The sequence below is a fragment of the Ursus maritimus genome, unplaced genomic scaffold (assembly GCF_017311325.1).
Source record: "Ursus maritimus isolate PB19 unplaced genomic scaffold, ASM1731132v1 scaffold_27, whole genome shotgun sequence".
NCBI classification, from domain to species: Eukaryota; Metazoa; Chordata; class Mammalia; order Carnivora; family Ursidae; genus Ursus; species Ursus maritimus.
The window spans coordinates 1531335-1553258 of NW_024425230.1; the positions used below are offsets into that span (position 1 = coordinate 1531335).

Below are 21924 nucleotides of genomic sequence, written 5' to 3' on the forward strand. Positions count from 1 at the left end.
AGACTGAAAAACTTCTTGGGGCAACAACCTCAGGGGTCCCCCAACATTTTCATGGGCTTAACCTTTAGGAACCCTGTAAGGTTCTCAAAGTGAAGATCCAAGAAAGATCTCTCCTTTTCTCTGGAATCAGAAGATTAATCATTATAAAATACACCTGGAGCCTTCTCTATATAACAAAGACCTACTGGAGAGGGTAAAAATCTTTACCAGAACCTTATCGCAGATGGAGAAAGGCATTCCTGACACTTCAGGCCCCTCTGGCCTTCCTATCTCACCTAAGGTGGTGAGGCACAGTCAACAGGAACTAAGGCTTCAAGGATATCAGATAAGGATACTGTAGCCAAGGAGGTGAGTAGGGGTAAGGAAGAAAACATCTTATACCACTGGAGAAACGTTTGGGAAAGTCATAGCCAAAAACCTAGGCTTACTTAAAGTCTGAGATGCAATTATAAAATTAGAGAGAGTTCCCCCTCCCCAATACCTCACGATAAACCAACAGGGCTCCAGTGTGAGAACAGTGGATTAGAGCTGAGAGAGTTGCAAGATGCATACTCTCTCTGAGGAGGTACACCTGGCCACCCAAATCACTCAACAAGGACCCTGGAGGGATTTTTAGCCTTTGGTACCTACAGCTCCAGCAAATGTGACACACAGCCCAGCTCCTCACTGTATTAATGTAAATTCTAACATTAAAGGCCTAATTCCTGGTATTTACTAACCAATACAACTTGTCTGGCTTTCAAAAAAAAAAAAAAATTAGAAGACAGGCCAAAAGGCAACAAAAGCTCTGGAGAGACAAAGCCATCAATAGAACTATACTCACAGATGACACAAATGTTGGAATAATCAGATAAGAAAATTAAATTAACTACAATTAATATGTTAAAGGTTCTAATAGAAAAAATACAGAACTGTTGATTTATATAAGCAGAAACCTGAAAATGCTAAGAAAGAATTAAAAGGAAATGTGTATAGGGGTGCCTGGGTGGCTCAGCTGGTTGAGCATCTGACTCTTGCTTTCAGCTCAGGTCATGATTTCATGATCGAGTCCCATGACCTCAGGCTCTGCACTCAGTGAGGAGTCTGCTTGAAGATTCTTTCCCTCTGCCCACCCCTCGCTCACATGCATGCTCTCTCTCTAAAATAAATAATTGTCTTTCTCTGCTTGACTTACTTCACTTAGCATTATCTCCTCCAGACAATTATCATATGGTTTCACTCATTTATGGAACATAAGAAGTAAGAAGATCGGTAGGAGAAGAAAGGGAAGAAGAAAGGGGGGAGGTAAACAGAAGGGGGAATGAACCATGACAGACTATGGACTCTGGGAAACAAACCGAGGGCAAACCGAGGGTGGGGGAATGGGATAGGCTGGTGATGGGTATTAAGGAGGGCACATATTGCATGGTGCACTGGGTGTTATACTCAAGTAATGAATCATGGAACTTAATATCAAAAACTAGGGATGTACTATGGTGACTAACATAATATAATAAAAATTATTATTAAAAAAATAAAATAAATAAATAAAACTTTAAAAAAAGAAATATTTTAAACCAAAAACACTGTAACAGATATAAAGACTATCATGAATTCCTCAGTAGACTTGACATAATCAAGGCAATAATGAAGATCGGTCAATGGAAACTTCCACAACAAATGGAAAGTAATGGGGAAAAAAAAGAGGGACCATCCAAGAACTGTAGAGCAATTACAAAAGGTTTAATATATGCATAATTAATGGGGCACCTGGGTGGCTCTGTCTATTAAGCATCTGACTCTTGATATCAGCTCAGGTCTGGATCTCAGAGTCATGAGTTTGAGCCCTGGGTTGGGCTCCATGCTGGGTGTGAGCCTACTTAAAAAATAAATATACACATATATACATATATATTATTAAATATATATAATACATGCAAAATATATAGATATAACATATATAGTTATATAATATACATATATTTTATTAACAAACTAAAAGGAGAGGGGACCCCTGGGTGGCTCAGTCAGTTAAGCATCTGCCTGTGGCTTGGATCATGATCCTGGAGTCCTGGATCAAGTCCCACATTAATCTCCTTGCTCAGCAGGGAGCCTGCTTCTCCCTCTGCCTGCTGCTCCCCCTGCTTGTGCTTTCTTTCTTTCTCTCTCTCTCTCTGACAAATAAATAAATAACATCTAAAAAAAAAGATTTAAAATACTAAAAGGAAGAGAAAGAAAGGAGGAGAAGAAATATATAAAGTAATACAATAAGGGCTAAGAATTTTCCAAGATTGACAGACATCAAACCACACATCCAAAAAGCTCAGAGAACATGAAGCAGTTTTTAAAAAAACACAACAATGAACACAAACTCCATCATCTAGACATATCATACTCAAACTGCAGAAAACCAAAGACAAATGGTAAATTTTGGGGAGAAAAAAGACGTGAGTATGGTAGCAGGTGGTAAGAGGGCTTATAAACCCTAACATTAGGGAAACAAGGACAAAAATTCCAGTGTGCATGTCAGAAACCATGCTGGTAGGGCCACTTTGGAAGACAGTTTGGCAGCTTCTTACAAAACTAAACATACTCCAACCATACAATCCACCAATCACACACCTTGTTATTTGTCCATTGTAATTGAAAACTTATGTTCACACTAAAAGCTGCACATGGATGTTTGGAAGCAACCAAGATATTCTTCAGTGGGTTAATGGATAAACAAACTATGGTACAACCAAACAATGAAATATTAATCAGCACTAAAAAGTAATGAGCTATCAAGCCATAAAAAGACATGGATGAACATTATATGCACATTATTAAGTGAAAAAAGCCAATCCGAAAAGGACATATACTGTGATTTGAACTATATGACTTTCTGGAAAAGGCGCAACTATGGAGAGAGTAGAAAAATCAGTGGTTGCCAAGGGATAGGCATAGGGTACAGGGATGAACTGGCAGAGCACAGAGGAGTTTTAGGGCAGTGAAAGTACTCTGTGTGACACTATAATGTGAATACATGTGTTTATACATTTTTCCAAACCCACAGAATGTACAGCACCAAGATTGAACCCAAATGTAAACTATGGACTTTGGGTGATAATTACATGTTAATGTGGGCTCATTAATTATAACAAATGTACACTCTAGTGGGGGACATTGGTAATAAGGGAGGCTATGTGTGTGTAAGGTGGGAGTATAAGGAAAATCTCTGTAACTTCCTCTTAATTTTGCTAGAAACCTAATAATAAAGTCTTTAAAAAAATTCAGGGAAGAAACTGGAGTGAAATATTTGTAATGTTGAAAGAAAGAATAAAACACTAACCTAGAATTCAATATCCAGATAAATTATCCTTCAAAAGTGAAGGAAAAACACTTTCTCATACAAACACAAGCTAAGGAAATTTGTCAACAATAGCCTTGTCCTTCAAGAAATGTTAATCAGACAGAAGAAAAATGATGTCAGAAATTCAGATCTACACAAATAAAGGAGTATTAGGGAAAAATAAAGAGAAAATAAAATCTTGTACTAACTTTTCATTGATGGAAATATGCTGTTTAAAATAGTAACAATGTGATTATAACATATGGATAAGTGAAATAAAAAACAGTAATATCACAAAGGACAGAAAAAAAAAGCAAATTCTCTAATCAGGAATCTGCACCACACGTGAAGTAATATCCCATTATTTGAAATTAGATTTACAGTTGTTCAGAATGTAAATTGTAAACCTCAAGGCAACTCTCATTTTTTAAAATAATATAACTGATATGCTAAGAATTAAATGGAATCACATAAAATCACATGAAATGCTCAGTTAAAACCAAAGAAGGGAGAAAAAGGGAGAGGGGAATCAAAGAACAAATGTAATGAAACAAAAACAATTATAAACATAGTAGATATTAATCCAGTTATATTAATGATCATTTTAAATCAAAATGCTCTCAATATCTCAAGTAAAAGACAGAGACTGTCAGGATGAGTTAAAATAAGAGTTGTCTTTATGTTGTCTATATGAAACCCACTTCAAGCAGAAAGACTCAGGTTTAATATTAAAGGGATGGAGAAAGATTTGCTAACATTAATCAAAAGAAAGAATAGTTATTTTAGTTTCAGACAAAGTTGACATCAGAATAAGAAAGTTAATCAGGGGTAAAAAGTTACATTATACAATGATAGAGGTGTTAATTCTATAGGAAGACAAAGCCATTCTAGATGTGTATGTACCTAATAAGATAATATCAAAATACATGAGATAAAATTGAAAGAACTGAAAAGAGAAGTATACAAATCTCTTAAGAGACTTCAACATCCCTATCTCAGCAAATCCAGGAACATACACAGCTATTAAATTGCAGAAAAGACTCAAATCTAAATCAAAAACACTGTTTTATCAATTGGTAATTTTCCAATTAGTTCATAAACTTATGATCAAAGAAAGCACTAGTCTGTGGCTTAAAATATCTTAAATGTTTATAGAATTTGGTATAATGATCAAAATAATTTCATCATAAAAATTACATTGCCTTTCAAAAGTTTAATTCAGCTAAATTAAGAGAATGTTTCCAATATTCATTTCTGTCCAATATTAACTTTTCACTATGGGACTTCTTTAATGAAAATTCTTTAGAAAGACTAGTAATGGGATGAGCTCTGAAAGATACTATTGAATAGCAAAGCATATTTGCATTGGAATTCATAGTCTGCATCAGACCTATAATAAAACAAGCAACAACAACAAAAAACATTCATCACTTCACATTACTGAGGTATTAAGACTGATAATGAAATCCCTCACCTAAAACAGAGTCTGACCCAATGTTTCTTTTATTCCAAGCATACAAGCATGAGAATGTGTGTTAATGCAGAATAAGCCTAACAAGTTGAGAGGAAGATGGCAGCAGAGTAGGAGGACCTTAGGCTCACCTCATCCCATGAATACAACTAGATAACTATCAAATCATAATAAATACCCCCAGAAATCCACCTGAAGACTGACAGAACAAACTCCACAACTAAAAGGAGAGAAGAACATGCGTTAAAGAAGGTAGGAAGTGTGGAGATATAGCTTCAGGGAGAAAAGGATTCCTGGCTGCTGTGGAGGGGAGGGAGCCATGGCTGCAGAGAAGGGCAAGAGGGAGAAGAGTACACAGAGGTACACAAAAGGAGAATGTTTCCCCATAGCCATTGGCTTGGAGAATGAGAAAGACTGAATTTCATCAGTTATTGCAAGCTTAAAGCCTGGAGTTTTAAAGGTCAGCAGGCTTGGCTGAGATAGAGTCGGGAGGACACTGTACTGCGCTTGGAGAGAAAGCAGGCAAATAATCCAGGGACATACAGTGTGAAACATTGATCTCAAGAGCACCCAGGGTACACAGTGAGGAGATTATTTGCTCTTCTCAGGTATCTCTGAAAGGCAGTGCTCATGGAGACACCTCTCAGGGAACAAAGTAGCTGGCTGGTGCCATTTCCCTTCCCACCCCTCAGATTAAACACAGAGCCACCTGTAGGAAACAGAATAACCTGGACACTGGCTGACTAACTTGTTTACACTAAGTCCCACCCCTCTGTGCTGTGGTGGAACTGCCCTTCTCAGTCATGTTTGCCTCAGTCCCATTGTGGTGGCACCTTCCCCCAAAAGACAAGTATAAACTCCTGTCCACACCATGTCTTCAGAGAGTTTTGCACGGCTCAGTTCCAGTGGAGGTGGTGACAGGTCTCATTTCACAAGCAAACCAGAACACACCTAGTTAAAACTCACCATATTCAAGCCAGAGACAAAACACTGCCCACAGCAGGCAAGGAGAACCTCTGCAGATGACTGGCCTGAAGGACAGAACACAACAGCAAAGTACACACAACACACACTGGAGGCTGGGTGCTCCCTGAAGTGCCAGGCCCTGAGTATTGCAAGACCTCTTCTTCATAAGGCCATTACATTCAGGAGGAGATAAAACTGGCTTTTCTAACACATAGAAGAAGGCAAAGACTTAGACAAAATGAGAAATGAGAATACAAAGGAATTTATGCCAAATGAAAGAACAAGATAAGGTCACAGACAGAGACCTAAGCCAAACAGATATAAACAACATGCCTGATAGAGAAGTTAAAGCAACAATCATAAGGATACACATTAGACTTGAGAAAAGAATGGAAGACATCAGTAAGACCCTTACCACAGAGACAAAAGAGTTAAAAAAGAATCAAAGATGAAGAGTGTAATAAACAAAACCAGAAACATGCTTGATGCAATGAACAGCAGGCTAGAAGAATCAGATGAATGAATTAATGACCTAGAAGACAAAATAATGGAAAGCAATGAAGCTGAACAAAAGATAGAAATAAGAATTATGCAAAATGGAATAAACTTAGGATACTCAGTGACCATCAAACATAATAACATTAGTATTACAGGTGTCTTAGAAGAAGAGAGATAAAAAAAAAAAGTGGGCACAAAATTTATTGTAAGAAATAATAGCTGAAAATGTCGCTAATCTGGGGAAGGAAACAGACACCCAGATCCAGGAGGCACAGAGAACTCCCATCAAAATCAACAAAAACAGGCAACACTGAGACATATTTTAATTAAATTTGCAAAATATAGTGATAAAGAAAAAGTTTTTAAAACAACAAGAAAATAGAAGTCCTTAACTTATGAGGGAAAACACATAAGGCTAGTTGGATATTTCTCAACAGAAACGTAGCAATCCAAAAGGGAGTGGCATGATATATGCAAAGTGCTGAATAGGAAAAATCTGCACCCAAGAATACTTGATCCAGCAAGGCTATTGTTCAGAATAGGAGAGATAAAGAGTTTCCCAGACAAAATAATAATAATTAATAATAATAATAATAATAATAATAAAAAATAAATAAGGGTTTGTGGCCACTAAATCAACCCTGCAAGAAATATTACATGGGACTCTGGGTGGAAAGGAAAGATCAAAAGTGACAGTATAAAGGCAGGAAACACAAAAGCAGTAAAAATGAATATTTCTGTAAAAAAACAGTCAAGGAACTCATAAAAAGAATACAAAATATAATAACATATACCTAAAGCATGAGGAGAAGAGGAGAAAAGAATAGGTTCAAACTTAAATGACCATCAACTTAATATAGACTGCTATTTGCAGAAGAGGTTATATACAAACCTAATGGTAACCATATATCAAATACTATTAATAAACATGCAAAGAAAAAAGAGAAAGAAATCCAAATATATCACTAAAGAAAATTAACAAAATATGAAAGAAAGACAAGGAAGGATCAGAGAAAATCTCCAGAAACAACCACAAAACAGGTTATAAAATGGTAATAAATACATATCTAATAATAATTAATGTGCATGTGAATGGACTAAACTCTCCAATCAAAAGACATAGGATGCCAGATGGATTAAGAAAAGACCCGTCTATATATTGCCTACAAGAGACTCATTTTAGACCTAAAGACACCTGTAGATTGAAAGTGAGGAAATGGAAAAACATTTATCATTCAAATGAATGTCAAAAGAAAGCTGGAGTAGAAAAACATATATTAGACAAACTAGATTTTAAAGCAAAGACTGTAACAATAGAAAAAGAGGGCACTATATAATAATAAATGGGACAATCCAACAAGAAGATGTAACAATTGTAGATATTTATGCACTCAATGTGGGACAACCCAAATATATAAAACAATTAATGACTAATCACTAATCAATAGTAAATGAAACTAATCAATAATAATATGATAATAGTAGGGGACTTAAACACCCCACTTATATCAATGGACAAATCATCTAAACAGAAAATCAACAAGGATATAATGGCTTTGAGTGACACACTGGTTCAGGTGGACTTAATAGATGTATTCAGAATATTCTATCCTAAAATAGCAGAATACACATTCTTTTCAAGTACACTTGGAACATTCTTCAGAACAGAGCATATATTAGGTCACAAAACAGGCCTTAACAAATACAAGAAGATTGAAGTTATACCATCCATCTTTTCCACCACAATGCTGTGAAACTTGAAGTCAACCACAAGAAAAATTTTGGAGAGACAACAAATACATGGAGGTTAAATAGCATGCTACCAAATAATGAATGGGTCAACCAGGAAATCGAAGAAGAAATTTTAAAAATACATGTAAACAAATGAAAATGAAAACAGTCCAAAACTTTTAGGATGCAGTCAAAAAGCAAGAAACATTTCAAATTAACAACATAACCTTACACCTAAAGGAGCTAGAGAAAGAAAAACAAATGTAGCCTAAAGCCACCAGAAAGAAAGATATCATAAACAGTAGAGTAGAAATAAATGACATAGAAACAAACAAACAAACAAACAAACAAACAAAAAACCCCAATAAAACAGATAAATGAAATCAGGAGCTGTTTTTTCTGTTATTGCTTTTTGCTTTTTTTTTTTTTTAATAATAACATTTATAAACCTCTAGCCAGACTTAACAAAAGGAAAAGAGAAAGGACCCAAATAAATAAAATTAAAAATGACAGAGCAGAAATAATAAATAACACCACAGAAAAACTCACAAAAGAATATCATGAAAACCTATTATGCCAACAAATTGGGCAAACTGGAAGAAGCGGAAAATTCCTAGAAACATAAATTACCAAAACTAAAACAGGAATAAATAGAAAACTTGAGCAGACCAGCAAAGAAATAGTATCAGTAATAAAAAACTCCCAACAAACGAAAGTCCAGGATCAGATGGCTTCCAGGTAAATTTTACCAAACATTTGAAGAAGAGTTAATACCTATTCTATTCAAACTATTCCAAGTAATAAAAAAGGAAGGAAAACCCAAATTCATTTTACAAAGTCAGAACTACCCTGATACCAAAACCAAAAAATAAGGGAACTACTGGCCAATATATCTGATGAACATAGATGCAAAACTCCTCAAAAAAATACTAGCAAATTAAATCCAACAATACATTAAAAAAATCATTCTTCATGATCAAGTGGGAATTATCTCTGCGTTGCAAGTGTGGTTCAAAATTCACAAATTAATCCATGTGATACATCACAATCATTAAAGTAAGGATAAGGACCATATGATCATTTCAGTAAATGCAGAAAAAGCATTTGACAAAGTATAGCATCCATGCATCCATTCATGATCAAAACCCTCAATAAAGTAGGAAAGTAGGTTTAGAGGGAACATACCTCAACATAATAAAGACCATATATGAAAAACCCACATCTAATATCATCCTTAATAGGGAAAAACTAAGAATTTTTCCCCAAGGTCAGGAACAAGACAAGGATATCTCCTCTCACCAATTTTATTCAACATAGTAGCGTAAGCCCTACCCATGACAGCAATCAGAAAATAAAAAGAAAGAAAAGGCACCCAAATCAACAAGGCAGAAGCAAAACTTTTTGCAGATGACATGATACTATATACAGAAAACCCAAAAGACTCCCCCCAAAACTGCTAGAACTGATACACGAATTCAGTTAAGTTGCAGGATAAAAAAATCAATGTACAGAGATCTGTAGAATTTTTATACACCAATAATAAAGCCACAGAAAGAGAAATTAAGGAATCAGTCCCATTTACAATTGCACCAAAAACAATAACATACTTAGGAATAAGCCTAATCAAAGAGGTAAAAAACCTGTACTCTGAAAACTATAAGCACTGTGAAGGAAATTAAAGAAATAGAAAGACATTCCATGCTCATGGATTGAAAGAATAGATATTATTAAAATGTCAATACTATCCAAAGCAATCTATAGATTCAATGCAATCCCTACCAAAATACCAACAGCATTTTTTTCACATATTTCACTTAGCATTGTACTCTAGCTCCATCCATTCCATTGCAAATGGCAAGATTTTATATACTACCCAAAGCAATCTATAAGGAAAGCCCTATCAAAAATCCAACAGCATTTTTCACAGAACTGGAACAAACAATCCTAAAATACGCAGGGAACCACAAAAGTCCTTGAATAGTCAAAACAATCTTGAAAAAGCAAAGGAAAAGGCATTACAATTCTGGACTTCAAGTTATATTACAAAGCTGTAGTAATCAAAACAGCATGGTACTGGCAGAAAAATAGACCTAGATAAGTAGAACAGAATACAAAACACAGAACCTGGAGTGCCTGGGTGGCTCAGTGGGTTAAGCATCTGACTTCAGCTCAGGTCATGATCTTGAGGTCCTGTGATCAAGCCGTGTGTCAGGCTCCCAGCTCAATGGGGAACGTGCTTGTTCCTCTCCCTCTGCCCCTCTTCCCACTCATTCTCTCTCTCTCAAATAAATAAAATCTTAATAAAAAAAAAGAAAACCCAGAAATGAACCCACAATTATATGGTCAATTAATTTTTGACAAAACAGGAAAGAATATCCAATGGGAAAAAGAATGTCTCCAACAGCTACATTTAAAAGAATGAAACTGGGCCACTTTTGTACACCATACACACAAATAAATTCAAAAGGGATTAAAGACCTAAAACCATAGGGGCGCCTGGGTGGCACAGCGGTTGGGCATCTGCCTTTGGCTCAGGGTATGATCCCGGTGTTATGGGATCGAGCCCCACATCAGGCTCCTCCGCTATGAGCCTGCTTCTTCCTCTCCCACTCCCCCTGCTTGTGTTCCCTCTCTCGCTGGCTGTCTCTCTCTCTGTCAAATAAATAAATAAAAATCTTAAAAAAAAAAAAAAAGACCTAAAGCCATAAAAATCCTAGAGGAGAACACCGGCAGTAACCTATTTGACATTGGCCATAACAACTTCTTTCTAGATGTGTGTCCTGAGGCAAGGGAAACAAAAGCAAAAATAAACTATTGGGACTTCATCAAAATAAAAGGCTTCTGCACAGCAAAGGAAACAACCAACAAAACTAAAAGGCAACCTGTGGAATGGGAGAAGATATTTGCAAATGACATAGCCAGTTAATAGTATCCAAAATATATAAAGAACTTTGAAAACTCAACACCCAAAAAACAAGTAATCTAATTTAAAAATGGAAAGAAGACATGAATAGACATTTTTCCAAAGAAGAGGCAGAGATTTTCAACAGACACATGAAAGATGTTCAACATCACTCATCATCAGGAAAATGCAAATCAAAAGTACAATGGGATGTCACCTTACAGGATGACACCTTACAGGAGTCAGAATGGCTAAAATCAATAACAGAGAAAACAACAGGTGTTAGGGAGGATGTGGAGAAAGGGGAACTCTCTTGCACTGTTGTTGGGAATGAGAACTGGTACAGCCACTCTGGAAAAAAGTATAGAGGTTCCTTAAAAAGTTAAAAATAGAAACTACCCTATAATCCAGCAATGGCACTACTAGGTATTTATTCAAATAATACTAAAATACTAATTCAAAGGGATACATGCACCTTGATGTTTATAGCAGCATTATCTACAATAGTCAAACTATGGAAACAGCCCAAGTGTCCACTGATGAATGGATAAAGAAAATGTGATACACACACACACACACACACACACACACACACACACACACACTGGAATATTACTCAGCCATAAAACAGAATCAAATCTTGCTATTTGCAATGATATGGATGGAGCTGGAGAGTATTACGGTAACTGAAATAAGTCAGTCAGAGAAAGACAAATACCATATGATCTCATTCATACATGGGATTTAAGAAACAGATGAGCAAAAGGAGAAAAAAGTAAAAGAGAGAGGCAAACCAAGAAACAGACTCTCAACTATAGAGGGACAGTGGGTGAGGGATGGGTTAATTTAGTGGTGGGATTAAGGAATGCACTTGTGATGAGCACTGGATGTTGTATGGAAGTGTTGAATCACTATATTGTACACCTGAAACTATTATTACACTGTATATTAACTAACAGGAATTTAAATAAAAGCTTAAAAAACAAATAAGCCTAACAAGTTGAGAACAGACATGATGCTCCTCACTCCCGGTTCTCTCAGTACAGATCACATACTTCATAAGATGATGACTTGAGATCCTAGCACCCTCTAAGTTCTCAGGAAATACACCACTTGATATAAGCTATGTGTCAAACATATTTATAGAGCCCTGAAACAAAGCATTGCCTTTCACCATAACTATTTTCTTTTTTATTCAAGCTCAAAAGGTGTACATCATCTTCAATTCTACAACCTCTGCCTGGCTGCAATAAAACATGAAAATGCATAGAGTTGTCTGATTTTTCTCCACTTCTGGGTCACCCAAAGAAAGGAAATGTGTTTAAATGTATAGAATGTAGTTCACCTGTACTTAAATTTTACCCAAGTCCTCTGTTCATGCTCACGTAAAGAATAATAGGATTGTTTTGGCTGTGTTCCCAAATAATGAAAGTTGATGAAGAGTGCTCTTCCACTGTCAACTCTCTCTCTCCCTCTCTTTGTCTTTGTCTCTATCTCTTTCCTTTTTTCCTTCCTTCCTTCCTTCCTTCCTTCCTTCCTTCCTTCCTTCCTTCCTTCCTTCCCTTTCTTTCTTTTTCTTTTTTTTTCTTTCTTTCTTTCTTTCTTTCTTTCTTTCTTTCTTTCTTTCTTTCTTTCTTTCTTTCTTTCTTTCTCTTTCTTTCTTTCTTTCTTTCTTTCTTTCTTTCTTTCTTTCTTTCTTTCCTTTTTCTTCCTTTCTTCCTTTCTCTTCTTTTTCTTCCTTTCTCTTTTCTAGATAAATAAATTTTAAATTTACTTATGAATGAGTAATTTTTGAAAAATTTTAAAGAAGAAGAATGATTCAGATTTCCTGTTTTGGTATATCATTTAGTTGATCATTTAGTTGAATCAGTAGAGAACAGATTTTAAATCTGAGTGTTAGTGAAAGTTTAAAGAATCACAATATAGAGGAAAGGAAATTAATACACAAATTCAAGATATATTTAAACTAATATGCATTTGATAGTTATTTGCACTTATAAATGCATTGCCTTTCAGCTGTAAATTCACCTTTTACTTCCTGCTCTATGATGACAGACATGGACCTCTGTCAACAATTCTCCTTTACAGCTGGTACAGTGTTTAAGTGTTGACAGTAGAGGACATAGGAAAGAAACTGAAAAAGGATGGGACTTCTTTTCCTAGCTTAAGTGTGCCTCTCTTGGCTTTTTCTTCTGCTGCTATACAGTGTACACTCAGAGCACGCAGTCCCTTTGTGAATTTGCAGCCCCAGTTCTTGCCTGCTTACCTCAGTAGAGACACTGTACACCCCAGCTTTTGTGCTAACCATTCAGTGACCAGTTCCTGATGCCTTATCCTCCTCCACGAATCCATCCATGTGCCTGGGTCTACCTGCACCCCATCAGTGTGTCAAGAAACATCTGACACAGATACCACATACCTCAGGCCTCACATCACACAGCCATTGGGCAGCTCCTGAAGCCCTGACTTCCTCTCTGGGCCTTCCAATCAGGCTTCATCACCTATAACCACAGGGTTGTTTCCTGCTTGAAAATACCAGTCAAGTTTTTTTACCCATTTGGACTCTGACCAGGTGCCTCCTGCTTGCATGCCAACCATAAACCAGCTCTGGCCCAGGTCAGCCCAGAGAATTTTCCACCATCTGGAGAGCTGCCACCACACCTGCTCCAACAAGGTCCCGGTGTAAATCCTTGGAAGAAGACCTGCTTCCGGTTTGCTTCTTCTTTGGATTCTCTCTCTCATCCTTAGGTGTTTGTTTGTTTGTTTTAATAGATTTTACTTTTTGGAACAGTTTTAGCTTCACAGCAAAACTGAGCCAAAATTACAGAGATTTCCCATGTCTCTTCTTGTTTGAGATGTGATTTTAGAATTTGTTGATGGGCAATATTCTTTAATAAGAGCAGCATATGTTCTCATTAATGAGCTCACAACCTACTTAGGCCAATAGTATCCTCCGAATGAGGCATTACATGGGCTGCTTCACCTTGAGTTGCTAATATAAATAGTTGACCTTAGCCAGCTACCTACACAGAACAAATATATATTAAGCACCTAGTGTGAACAGGTATTTAGTAGCTCACAGAAAATATGATCCCTAACCTCCAAAACTCAAAAAGCTCATTTGTTTGTTTGTTTGTTTTTTAATAATGACTAAGTATACAGAAAGAGCAGTTTATAACCAAAATGCATTGATAGTCTTTTCTCCCAATTACATTCTGGCTTCGTTGGTCCAGCAAGGGAAGTTATTTGGTTTACACATTTCCTATTTTCATCTTTTCATGCTGTTAAAGTGACAACAGAGCATTTTTCCCAGACTTTCTTTCAGTCATAACTGAAGACCACAGGGTCTTCTCCACTCCATGATCTTACACCAATTAAACAGGTATATCAGTGGACAAGTGAAATAAAGCACAGCAGCTTTTCCTAAGGAATGGAAAAGCCAAGCTCTTAGTCCATATTTCTCCTCCTTTCTCATATTTATCTATGAAGGTCAGATAAGTTAGTGGCACCACGCAAACTATCATTGGACAGTTGAAAGGGCAGGAGGAAAAAGACAAGTTTTATAGTAGACAGGCAGGGAATTCAAAATATTTTTTGTAGAAGTTCTGTGTTCACAGTTCACTATATTTTGCCGTTGCTCACTGAGTGCACCCACCTTGGCATGGCTCAATAATCCTAGAACTGTCTACACACCCTTGCTGAGATGCACTTTAACCCCTAAGCAGAGTAGGAAACAGTGTGAAGCTTGCTAAGAGCCCAACCACAGGGAAGAAGCAGGTGAGTGAAGAGTGCTGCTTTCTGTCCATGGCTCATCTAATTCAGACAGAACCCTCTGAATCAAGATCTAGAAGGCAGACTCCCTATTTCGGTTCACTCAGAGGAACAAAGGCAAAGAGGAGGGGAGGGGAAGCTCCAAGTATTCCTACTATCATTTAACAAGCTGTTTACAAATGACTTCCACAATGCTTTGATAAAGAATGTGCCATGTTCTCCTTTGAAAAATGCACCTTTCCCTAGGAATCCCCCGAGATTTACATTTCCAAGTTCCTTTTCTGTCTGGAATATTTGGGGGAAATGGAAGCAGTAGCTGTGTCATGTCCTGCATGCAAGTTCATGTCTTTCAATCATCCACTGAGGAGGCAGTGTTCAGAGTATGGGTGGAAGTGATAGAGAATACATTTCTAGAATGCCCAACAATGGGTCATTTGCCTTGACACTGGTTCTATTTAGCTAATAACCGCCAGGTAAAGGCTGGTCTGGTAGAGAAAAGCTAAGATTTGGGGAAGCAAGAGTTGATTTTATCAACCATCCACTAGCTGTATGACCTTGAACCTGAATTTTTATTATTTATGTAAGACTCAGTTTTCTCATCTGTAAAAAGGGTGTTGGCAGGTGGGAATGGGGTTCAAAATGTGCTTCTCTGTACACTGACAGGAAACTCATGCACAAAAGAGGACCTGTCACTGCTCTCTGGCCACTGCTTGGTGCTGGGTGTGACATCAGCCCAGAGAGAGAACTGGATGCACACTTTGCTGTAACTCAGCAGCGGCAGGACCCAGACACACTGACACTGAGATTTACTAACTGGCATTTATTCCTCTTCCAAATTAATTGCCTTGGGAGAATGGAGCATTGCCTCTCAAAACTCTGAAAATCAGCCAACATTCTCAGACATTTCATACATCACTGTAGCAGCAGTGACATTTCTCTAATAATTTCTCTAGTTCCAATATGGTTACAAGTTGACGTAAGTGTCAAAGATAAAAAGTACTCTGTGTGTGTGTGTGTGCCTTAAATGGTTTACTGGAGTAAAACCACACTGCAGCAAAATACATCTCATATCTTATGACCTGGGTATCTGTTTTTGATCCACCAGTCCTCTACCAATAACAATAAAAATAATAGTGATAATAATAATCAAGAGCACAAACTCAATAGCTTTCGGGCTTGATTCAAACCCCCGGTGATGTAGTAGATGACCTCATTGCTCTTGCTGGATTTCCATAGCTGTGAAAGTCATTGGGAAACACAGGGCCTCCCAGGGTCAAATGGGGTGATAATTGTAAATGCTCAGAACAGTGCCTGGCACATACTAAGTCCACCTACACAGGTGTTAAACTCAGGATTCCCATGTTCCAGCATGGAGGTCCGTGCTTAACATTAAGCCACAATCCCTCTACCCCAGCCTGTGAGTAGGTCTGAGCAGGGAAGAGGCCAGGGCTTCCCTGATACTCAGCATGGCTCATACTGTATTTTTAAAGTTCAAGAAAGTTTTTAAAACTTTATTTTAGAGAATATATGTATTAGATAAAACAACAAGAACACACAAAGAAAATAGAGATTTCACTGTTTCTATTCCCTCACATAGTGCTTACAATCAAGATTTTGTTAGGGGAAAAATTTTAAAGGCAAATAATTTTTTTTCCATAAAAAAATGGAAACAACTATTAAATGTCTCTCCTGCCCCCACGACACAGATTAAATTTCTTCTGGAAAGCCAAATGTAGAAATAAAAACAAAAATCCTGAACTGGAGGGTAAATACTCAAGTGGATTGTTGACATAGGTAACTGTTCATTAGTTTAAGGCATCACTTAGGCATTTTGAAGTCTTCCTCTTCATTTCTGCATTACAGTGTTCCAGCTGTCCTGTCCTGTTTTCCAGAGCAGAAATGCTTGTATCTTTGAGTTTCTGTTCCTAAGAATTCATTTTAAAAAAGAAAATACTGTACAAAAATATGTAAAAATACATAAAATACAAAAATACATAAAAATGTAGGGAAGCAGTCCTTTCTTCATAGCCAAGCAGTCTCTGCTTTGCCTGGTTTCTTTTGTGTACTCTCCAGGTTTTGTTTGCCCCAAGAGTAAGACAACACTTGTGGGATAATGTTGGACAAAACATTAAAAAAAAAAATCTGTCTACAATAAACAAAGGAAGTAATGACCTTGTGATTAGATTCCCAGTTGTTGCTGCTGAAGCCTTGGTTCCATCTTTGCTGATCAACTTTTGCTTTTTGCAAGATGTAAGAAACATGAAGGTTTTCTGACCTTGTTATTTTTGCAGAATTTGCTTTTGATGGATCGAGCATCTTGGCAACACCAGCAACTTGCAGCGGCTCCTTCAAATCAGTTTGTGCTATGGCTGTGCACTTGGGCAGAATCAGCTGCATGCTCTTGATGCCATGGTGCTCACATCAGCTGTCTATGGTATTGGTGCTGATGTGGAGGTAATGGCCAAGGATGGGGGTGGAGGTCTTGGTTGGCAGAGTGGTCAGCCTGCTGGTGCTTTCCCCATGATATGGTAGTTCGATGAAGTTGTACCATAAATTACTGGGGGTGCTTTTGACCCCCACCAGAATACAGAAAGCTGGACTAGTACTGACACTGATAAGACTTTCCATCAGCTACCAAAAATGTACTTTCTTTGTATTCTCAGATTGAATCCTTGATTTTCTTTTCTTTAATAATAATTTTTTTATTATGTTATGTTAGTCACCATACAGTATATCCTTAGTTTTTGATGTAATGTTCCATGATTCATTATTTGTGTATAACACCCAGTGCACCATGCAATATGTGCCCTCCTTAATACCCATCACTGGCCTAACCCAATCCCCCAACCCCTCCCCTCTGTAGCCCTCAGTTTGTTTCCCAGAGTCCACAGTCTCTCATGGTTCATTCCCCCTTCTGATTACCCCCCTTCATTCTTCCCTTTCTTCTCCTACCGATCTTCCTATTTCTTATGTTCCATAAATGAGTGAAACCATATGATAATTGTCTTTCTCTGCTTGACTTATTTCACTGAGCATAATCTCCTCCAGTTCCATCCATGTTGCTGCAAATGTTGTGTAATCGTTCTTTCTGATGGCTGAGTAATATTCCATTGTATATATGGACCACATGTTCTTAATCCAGTCATCTGTTGAAGGGCATCTTGGCTCCTTCCACAATTTAGCTATTGTGGACAATGCTGCTATGAACATTGGGGTGCATATGGCCCTTCTCTTCACTACGTCTGTATCTTTGGGGTAAATATCCAGTAGTGCAATGGCTGGATCATAGGGTAGCTCAATTTTTAACTTTTTAAGGGACCTCCTTGATTTTCTTAAACCTTAAATTACACCTCACTGACAAGACCCAGTCCAGTGAGTGTGTCATTGATATGGTCTGGTGAAAGGAAACTGGCTATTATATTGCTGGCTTCATTTTTAACACAGTCACAGAGCTTGGTGTCTGCAGACAATCCTATACAGAAACGTGTGCATTGTTGGGTAGATTCTTCTGACTAGGAGAAGTCAAGCCCATTAGGAAAAGCTAATAACTAGTGAGGGTTTGGCTTTTTTCTTTTCCCTAGAAAGACTTCCCTGTGCAGAGTGTGTCTACTATAGTTGCGCATCATTGGGAAATCCAACAGAAAGAGGGAAAATGTGCAAACATCTCTCACACTTGTTTCTGCCAACCCAATTCCATTGATATTGACATCCTTGACTAAACCAACTAGAAATCTCTAAACAGAGTGCCTCTAGTCCCTTTCCATCATTTAGTAACTTGCTGCTATTCTCACCTTACAGGTGGAAGGAGGGAGGATTAAAGAGGTTTAGAGAAATGTTATTACTGCTGATCAGAGAAATTATTGATTGTGTTCTCTTCTAGGATTTTTATGGTCTCACACTTAGGCCTTTAATCCATTTTGAATTTAGTTTTGTGTATGATGTAAGAAAGTTTTCCAGTTTCATTCTTTTGCATGTAGCTAACCAGTTTTCCCAAAACCATTTATTGAAGGTACTGTTTTTTTTCCCATTGCATATTCTTTCTTTCTTCCTCTGTTGAAGATTAATTGACCATATAATTATGGGTTTATTTCTGGGTTTATTCTGATCTATTGATGTATTTGTGCCATTACCATTCTGTTTTGATTACCACAGGTTTGTAGTACATCTTGATATCTGGGATTGTGATACCTCCAGTTTCATTTTTCTTTTTCAAGATTGCTTTGGCTATTCAAGGTCTTTTGTGGTTCCAAACAAATTTTAGGATTGTTTGTTTCAGTTCCATAAAAAATGCTATTGGAATTTTGATAGAGATTTTATTAAATCTGTAGATTGCTTTGGGTAGTATATGAAATCTTGCCATTTGTAATGGCATGGATGGAGCTAGACAGTGTAATACTAAGCAAAATACATCAGTCAGAGAAAGACAAATATCATATGATTTCACTCATATGTGGAATTTAAGAAACAAAACAAACAAGCAAAGAAAAAAAAGAGAGAGAGAGAAACAAAGAAATAGACTCTTAACTATGGAGAACAAACTGATCTTTACCAGAGGGGAGGTGGAGGGGGAGATGGGTTAAGTAGGTGAGGGGGATTAAGGAGTACACTTGTCCTGATAAGCACTAGGTAATGTATGGAACTGTTGAATCACTATATTGTGCCCCTGAAACTAATATAACACTGTATTAAAGCAAAATCTTAATAAATAAAAAAGAATAAAGGGGTTTAAAGAGGTAAAGGAAGTTCCTTGATGTTCTATAATGAGTGAGCAGGCAGCTGGGATTCCAACCCAGAAAGCCTTTCTTCATGTCCTTGACCCATCCCTCACGAAATCTGCTCCCAATACTCTACTACCACAGGGTTCTTCATAGTAATAAGGATCAGATGACTCCCTCCTGACTTCTAGGGGAGCCCTGGGCAGTGGGTCCCATTGTATACACACTGTCACTTAATTTAATCTTCAGTGACAGATGAGGTAGGCATTATTATTCTGATTTCATAGATGAGAAAACTAAGGTTCAGAAGGGTTAGACAATATGAAAACACCTAAACAGGGTGAAGTGATGAAAGTGGGAAGAGATCCCACCCCTTTTCCGCTTTGCTTTTTTATAGGCACGCAGTGTTTGGAATGGGCAGATGGCCCCTGTGTATATTTCAGTGCAAGAGTCACAAATCACACTCTTCTCCATGTGATCCAGCATGAATATAGGCACACCCACAGACCATTTGCTGCATACCCTTTAGATATCAAGAGAAGTGGTCTTGCTGCTATATGATAGGATCTGCAGGATGTTGAAAGATCACATTCTCTGGCACCTCCTTGACCTTCCTACCACTGTATCATCCTCCCTCTCTCCATCTGTTGTAGGTCATTTGGGAAAAAGGCAATATGTCTCCAGGGATCCACTGTAATTGGGTTGGCTACAGTGGGACTACATGAAACAAAGAGCTTCTGTAAAGCAAAGGAAACAATTAACAAAATGGAAAGCAATCTACAAAATGGGAGAAAATATTAGCAAACCATATATGTGATAAGAGGTTAATATCCAAAATATAAAAAGAGTTTACACACCTCAGTAGGGGAAAAAAAATAATGTGATTAAAAAATGGTCAAAGGACCTGAGTAGACATTTTTTCAAAGAAGACATAGAGATGGCCAACAGGTACATGAAAAATGCTCAATATCACTAATCATCAGGGAAATGCAAATCAAAAAGACAATGATATGTCACCTCACAGCTATCAGAATGGCTATTATCAAAAAGAAAACAGTATTAGGCTAGGATGTGGAGAAAAGGGAACCCCTTTGCCCTGTTGGTAAGAATGTCAACCAGTTCTACCTCTATGGAAAACATTATGGAGGTTTCTCAGAAAACTAAGAATAAAACTACCTTACAATCCAGCCATTCCACTTCTGGAATTCAAAGGAAATGAAATCAGGATCTCAAAGAGATCTGCACACTCATGCTCATTTTAACATTATTCATAACATCTAAGACATGGAAACAACTTAAGTGTCCATCAATGGATGAATAAAGTAGTTGTGATACACACACACACACACACACACACACACACACACACACACAATGGAACGTTATTCAGTCTTAAAAAAGCAAGAAATCCTGCCATTTACGACAACATGGATGGATCTTGAGGGCATTGTCCTAGATGAAATAAACCAGACAGAGAAAGACAAAGAGTGTGTGATCTCACTTATGTGTGGAACCTAAAATAGTCAAACAAGGGGGCGCCTGGGTGGCTTAGTCATTAAGTGTCTGCCTTCGGCTCAGGTCATGATCCCAGCATTCTGGGATCGAGCCCCACATAGGGCTCCCTGCTCAGCAGGAAGCCTGCTTCTTCCTCTCCCACTCCCCCTGCTTGTGTTCCCTCTCTCGCTGCCTCTCTCTCTGTCAAATAAATAAATAAAATCTTTAAAAAAATAGTCAAACACATAGCAGAGAGTAGAAAGATGGTTTCCAGGGGCTGGAAGGAGGGGGAAATAGGGGGGTAATGGTCAAAGGGCACAAAGTTTCAGTTATGCAAGATAAATAACTTCTGGAGATCCACTCTACAGCATGGTGCCTATAACTAACAATACTTTACTATCTACATAAAATCTGCTAAGAGGGTAGATCTTATGTTAAGCGTGGTTTTCAAAAAAATGAAAAAAAAAATAGGGGTGTCTGGGTGGCTCAGTCATTAAGCGACTGCCTTCAGCTCAGGGCGTGATCCCGGAGTTTTGGGATTGAGCCCCATGTCGGGCTTCTTCCTCTCTCACTCCCCCTGCTCATGTTCCCTCTCTAGCTGGCTGTTTCTCTCTCTGTCAAATAAATAAATACAAATCTTTAAAAATAATAATAAAGGGATCTGGAGGAAACTTTGGGATATGATGGATATATTTATGGCCTTGATTTGGTGATGATTTCATGGGTACATGTTTACTCCCAAACTTATTGAGTTGTACACATTAAATATGTACAGCTTTTTACATGTCAATCATACCTCGATAAAGTGATTTCAAAAAATAAAAGTGGCAGAATGTCATTATGAAAGAAAAAAAAAAGAAGGAAAAAAGAAAAAAAAAAAAAGAAGAAGAGCACAGCCTTTAAAGTCACAACTCTTCTCTTGCAGTGAAGCATTCTTTGTTCCGCCATGATCAGGTCCTTAACCTCTTTGAACATCTTACTTAACCTAAAGCTAGACTAAAAATAACCCATATTCAAGACTGGACAGTGGAGCAACAGCAAACATGTGTAGCAGTAGTTTACCACT

The 21924-nt window shown here is 37.5% G+C and overlaps 1 protein-coding gene and 1 pseudogene across 1 annotated transcript in view; both read right to left on the minus strand.

The window, feature by feature from the left end:
- GABRG3 (gamma-aminobutyric acid type A receptor subunit gamma3) overlaps positions 1-21924 on the minus strand; it is a 636603-nt gene that overhangs the window by 263242 nt on the left and 351437 nt on the right.
- Positions 1-21924, minus strand: part of LOC103677096 — a 52956-nt pseudogene that overhangs the window by 19318 nt on the left and 11714 nt on the right.